This window comes from Fulmarus glacialis, unplaced genomic scaffold (assembly GCF_000690835.1).
Source record: "Fulmarus glacialis isolate BGI_N327 unplaced genomic scaffold, ASM69083v1 scaffold17122, whole genome shotgun sequence".
In the NCBI taxonomy this organism is placed as follows: domain Eukaryota; kingdom Metazoa; phylum Chordata; class Aves; order Procellariiformes; family Procellariidae; genus Fulmarus; species Fulmarus glacialis.
Window position 1 is genome coordinate 1 of NW_009197350.1, and position 6,234 is coordinate 6,234.

Genomic DNA, 6,234 nt, shown 5'->3' on the forward strand with positions numbered 1-6,234 from the left:
TCCTGGGGCAGGACGGAGCGTCTCTGTAGCGCCTTTGGCCTCAAAGACTTTTACCTGAAGAAATGAGAACCAGAGCATGTTCCCTGGGTGAACACCAGGGAGAAAGAAGAGGTGGCTCCCCAGCGAGCCACGGTCCCAAGGAGCCTCTCCAACGGCACTTGGAGCAGCAGTGAGGATGGAGCTGGGGTTGACCGGATCCGAGTGGGGTGTTGGGGCACCCCAGCTGTTAATCCTTCCACCAGGGTCTTGGCTTGGCTACTCTGGTGTCGTAAAAAGGAGCCGATGGGTCTGAAAGGTGAATGGCAGAGCAGCGAGAAGAGTTGAGATTAAGCCTGGAGGATTTCCTGAATGTCTCCAGGGTCTGGGCTGGGAATGAGGGGTGCAGGAGTGGGGAAGCCCTCTAGCGCTGTGCCAGCCTGCTGTCTCCCTGCCCGGCTGGGCTGTGGATGTCTCGTGGGCAGCAGAGTTCAGCCCCACAGCTCCACATCAAAACCCTCCCTACATGACTCCCTGCGATGCAGCTTCTCTTTCTCATTGCTGTGTGCTCCCCACTGAACGGGCATGTGACGTCTAGTGGCTCCTAGGCCGTTTGGGGGAATTAACAGCAAATTGTTGGTCTGATTACAGTTTTATCTAATAATTTTTCCTTTACTCTTGGCGGTTGTATCCAGCAGATAGTGGCAGTTGTCTGTCCTTGCATTGCTCTCTTGCTGCAATCCTTAAGTTTTGTGTTAGGCAAACTTTGTTGGTGACAAATTGGCCCCTCCCGCTCTTCGGTCATGCCAGGACCCTTCTCAACATAGCAGGGATCGCACTGCGAGGAGGACGCTGATGGGCTAATTGCCACCGTCCCAGATAATGATGTGGAGATGTCGTGTCACCGATGCAGGTTGGGGGCTTTGGCTGCCGTACCGGCCTGGCCGGGTGCCATTCCTTGGCATTTCCCAGGTTCCTCCCGTGCAGCAAGTCTTGGAGTATTTGGCAGCTTCTTCCCGCCTTGAATCTCTGTTTCTGTTCCACTCCTGAGCTCCAAGAGACAGCAGTATGGAGTGAGGTGGTTGCGGTGCCTCCAGAGGAATCTTTCCCACCCTGGTCAAGGCATGGAAGGGTCCTCATCACATACTGAAGGACAGACCTGAGAGCTTTTTCTTCCAGTTCCAGATATGTTTCAGAAAAAAGTGTCAAGAAAAGAGGATGGACAAAGAATTTATGTGTTTTGAACCAGTCGGGCAGTTCTTGTCTCCTTGTTACATATTGATATTTTACATTTGTTCCACTCGCCCTGAGTCTTCCACCTTTATTTTATTTCTGTGCCGAAGGCTGAGAGTGTGGCCAGGCTGCCTAAAACCAGACCGAGCTGTGCTGACCGCCTATTGGTTCCTGTGCTGGCAGCCAAGCTCTCCCCAGGTCTTGCTGCGTAATTCTCCTGTACCTTTTCTCCCATCGAGAAGCTCAATTGAGAATGCTATCCCTTCGGTTCTTTGCCTGCTCGGATCTGCAAGAAGGTGCTTTAGACCTCCTCACTGAAAGGACCTCCCCATGCTTTAGCTGGTTGCTTTTAACCCAAACTCATTTCCCTACTTTAGTTTATGCTGCGATACAGTAGCCCAGATGATAAAGTAAGAATCAGGAGCAAGAGCAGGGACTTCCCAGCTTCATTGCTGTGGAAATACAGAGCTGCATGGTCCACTGTCGCGGTGTGGCAGGTCCCCTTTGGTGGCCTGGGGACTCTGTCAGGATGGAAAAGTCGATATCCTTCGATAGCGATGGTGACTCCACACTCTGAACATTTCGCCCTTTGGTGTGGCCCCTGCACGCTCTGGTCACAGCCAGACCAGCCCGCCTGGGGTGAGCACTGAGCCAGCCCTTTGTTTTAGATGTCCCCCCTGTGCGCTCTCCACGGCAAAGCTTCAGCCCTGGATTTTCTGCCTAACTATGCTGGAGTCCCTCACCTCATCTGACACCGTGCTCCGATGCCTGAGCGCGGTGAGAAGGTCTCCTGTGGACTCGAACGTCTGAGCCTTCAGTCCCCAGCCCAGCCCATGTGTGCGTGGAGGGAGGCATTTGCTGTGGTGCAGAGCGAGGCAGCGGCTGGATTCCAGCTCTCCCGTGGCTTGGTCCGGCACCCTGCTGCCCGTAAGGTCTGCCTCTCTCCCTCCCCACCACCTCGGGAACGGGAACGCACGCCAGAGCTGCTCTGCTGCTCTTGCAGGGCAGCGCTCTGCTTAATTAAAGGATCATTTTGGGCAGCCGTGCACTTCTTATGCCTTCTCTGTTCAGCGTGGAGTGGAGTTCAGCACTGCAGCCATTGAATTGAAATGACTAGCCCCAGCACAAATGCCAGGCACAAATGTAATCCTGGGATGCAGGTGGAATTTGCTGACGCAGCCCCACGGTGCGTGGTTTCTCACTGGTATCTTTTTTTGACCTGAGTGGCCAAGCAAAAACTTTGTGTCTTGATTAGGAGAGAAATTGGTGGTCATCCTGTGCTTCTGGTTTTGCACCTGAAACGTGGTTCTGCAAGACAATACTGGAGCTGAGAGGGAAAAGTGATGCCTAACTGCGTGGCAAAGCAGCACGCCAGGCTGTTGGTCCCTGTGCCGCAGGCATTTTGTGGTGGCTGAGCTGTCTCTGAGCTGTCTGGTCCTCATGGCCAAGTGCTCATGGCCAGCAGGACCCTCTGCTCTTCAGCTTGAACTCGTGGGTGGCCTCGGGTGCTGCTTTGTCTTGGTGTGTGACCACACGAGGCCACTTGCTTCCTAGAGCTGCTGTAGGTGAGGATTGTTTCCGCGCTGTTGAAACATGAGAGTTTGTACCTAGCTACCAGGTGTAAGAGCAGCTTTAGGCACTCTCAGTCAATTGTTTTCAGATCAATGCACTTGATCATGTTGAAAGCTTTTTAATTTTTTTGAAGGGGTACAAATCTTTATTTTGAAATATATATTGGTTTTAAAACCTCTTTATTTTGCATTGTTGTTAACTTGCTTGTTCAAGCTTTAATCAAAAGCCCCAGACCTACAAGTGAGGAACTTGGTGTGAACGCAGGTCTCATTTAGAAAAAGATGTTATCCTTTTTAATTGTAAAGAACAGAAATTGCACCCTGCAGTGGCATAGAAAATAATAGCAAATCACAGCTGTCTGACTCCCCCTCTCCCCCTGCATTGTGACTTTGGGCTGTGTGAGGCTGACAGCACATTATCAGGTCAGCTTGAAGCTCATACATTTGCAAGCTCTTGTTATTTTAAGCATGTCACCACAGCTGCGTTTAAAATAACCTTCCCAGCTGAACTCACGTGGCGGAGGGATGATGTGCACACCCAGGCTCTTACGGTCTCACCCTTTCCTGTTAGAAAGGGGTCTGCAAGGAGCTGCCATGCTGCCGTTAGAGGAGCGCACACCGCAGGGAGGCTCGGGCTGGAAGAAGGGACTTTCGCTGACGCTTCATGGGGTGCGCACGGGCTGGGGTGCATGGTGGCCCCTGCGCACCTGTGGTATGACATTCATAAAGGCTGTGGCAGTGTTCCAGCTGACATCCCGAAGCTTGCGAGCAGGCTGTGCGATAATAAAAGGTGCTAGCGAAATAATTTTAAGTGCTGTTGTGAGCAGCAGGACGGACTCCTGCTCCTTTGTCATAGGGTTGCGTTGGCAGAACTAGGGATTGCATCAAGCTGTGACCTTCCTCCACCCCAAGATTCTGACTGAGTTAAACATAAAGGGGAAACTTCCCTGACTGGTAACCAGTGGGGATTTGCCTTGGGGCAGGTGATGTGGTTCGTGCCCAGAGCCGTGGGGACGTGGGAGCTGCTGTCCTGTTGTGCCCACAGCCTGGCATGTGGAGGTGCCTCCATCTCTGCTGGTTCTCCTGGATGTTCAGTAGCTGCTTTGCCGAGCTGTCCTTGCAGCGAGGACAGGAGCTGGTTTGCAGGCAGACATCAGAGGTGTCTGGCACACTGGCACGCAGGAGGTGGGACAGGAGTGTGGATGGGGGGAAGGGCAGGCAGCATAAGCTGGTGCTGCCAGTCTGGATGCATCCTGACCTGCCTTGTGTCGGGGCATGTTCTTCCTTTCATCCTTCCTGCCCCTATTTCTGAGCTCCTGTGTCTCCACAGGAAAACAGCAGTGGTTACTAGCCGTCGGCCAGCACAGTCCTTGTCTGGAAGCTGTACAAAAGGCCCTGCCACTTCCTTCTGCAGCTGCTGCTCCCAGGGCACCCCTGCCCCGTGCCAGCCCACCCACTTCTGCAGCTCCATGGCAAAACCGCTCCGGAGAGGGGCAAGCTCATCACGTTCTCCCTCTGCCACTGCGCAGCTGGGGACCAGCCCTGGCTGAGCAGGCGGTGGCGGCTAAGGCCGTGCCATGGCCAGACCTCCACCTTGGCAACCGCGGCTGCTGGTGGTACCCCTGTGCCTGTGCTGGTCACATCTGTGCTGCCGTTGTCACTTACTCCAGAGCAGGGTAACACAGAGCTTCTGCTGGCATACTCACGCCCATGTCTAAGTCAGCTGTAGGATTCATGTCCCTTGTTACAGCTTCATTAGACCAAGTAACTTTTATTTTTATAGCAGGATGGTCCACTGATAGCTGTAAAGCCGGGTGGAGATGAGGCACAGGTGGCTTTCACTGCAGGCTGGTTTTACAAGGTCATTCACAGCGGGGTGAGAGGGCAGGCGATGGCCAAGCTGGCCGCATGCGCGGTGATGCTGCAGTGACAGTCCCCTCTAGGCAGGAACATGGGGGACACTTTCATTCACCTCCTTGTATTTTTGTTTTGCTTTTTCACATCTACATTCGCTGGTGTGCTAGGGTCACTTTGTGGTTTGAGCACACTTGTGACCTGGGTGCATCTGGGGGGATGGCATGCGGAAGCCAAGTTTCGCTCGCTTGTTTACTGGGGGAAACTTGAGCCGGGCTGGTGGCGGAATCTGAGCCACAACCTCGTCGCTCTGTGCTAATCGCTGTGAATGTCACAACACAGCCGGGTTTGCTGCTGGGCGCGGATCAGGTAGCAACTGGGTAGTGCGGTACAGCTCAGTTGTGTACGGTGCGTGGGATTCCCTTCCCCGGGGCTCGGAGCCCTCTGGGCTGCAGCTCACAGAGGGATGCAGCCACCCCATCCTCACTGGGAGTGCTCAGCCTGACTGTACAAGCACTAACGAGCAGTGCAGCCATGGGCATGGAGCGGACCTGACCCCTTCCATACTTCCTTGCAGAGCTTGGCAGGGCAGCAGCTCTCCTTGAGGACGTATAGCTCCTATGGGATCCCGCGTGGGACGTTCCCACCTCGTACAGCCTCTGGCTGGGATGCTGCTGACCTGATGTGCGCTGGAGACTGGGGTCTGATTCACAGGTTGAGAAGGTCTGGCAGGTGTAGGTCTGTGCGGGGTGTAGGTCTGTCTGACTGTGAGCCGCTGTCATGGTGCTATAGAGCAACCCCGGGGTCTTCTAGCTACACTTTAACTGCTGCAGCCAAGCCTTGATTTTCAGGTGAGAAAGGAGTGTGAATGTGTATTGCAAGAAAACTAAGAGGGTGATGGTTGATGCTCTGCTTACCATTCTTTTTATATTTTTTTTTTAAACATGCAAGCTTGTGAGAGCTGGAAGGTGGAAGAGCAAGCCAGCCAGCCATCCTGCATGGGATATAAATTCCTATCGCGGCTGTATCCAGGGGCCCTCCAGGCATGTGTTAAAGCAAGACAAATACCTGGCGCATGGTTTGTTTTCTCTTTCCCCTCTCCCCAGGCAAGAGGATCTTACAGGCATGGTGTTCAGGCATACAGGAGGATCTTACATGCATAGTTTATTTTAGGAGGATTCAGGACACCTACATCTGTAGCTCTGTGGTCTGCCAGTTGCTCCTTGCAAGTCTTTTCTGTAGGACTGCCATGGGGAGGAACGTGTGCACGGTACTGCCAGTCTCTGCTGGAAATCGAGGTGTTGATGTTAGAACAGCCCTGCATTTGCTCCTTGCTGCCTTCTCAGTCCTGAGCTCTGTAGGATGCCCTCAGCCCTCGCTGAGCTTTTCCATGGGGTTACAAAAGTGAGAAACGTGTTACTTTTAAAAGCAAGGGCTGAGGTTCTTGCCTAGTTGTGTGACCTTGGGAGCTGAACCTTTAAGGAGTGGGGAGAAGAAAAAGAAGCAGATGTTTTGGGGCTTGTGGTGGAGTCGGGAGAGCTGGTGATGGAACACACGGTGCAGTTTGGAGACACAGACCCGTGGGAGTGGGCTCCGGCTG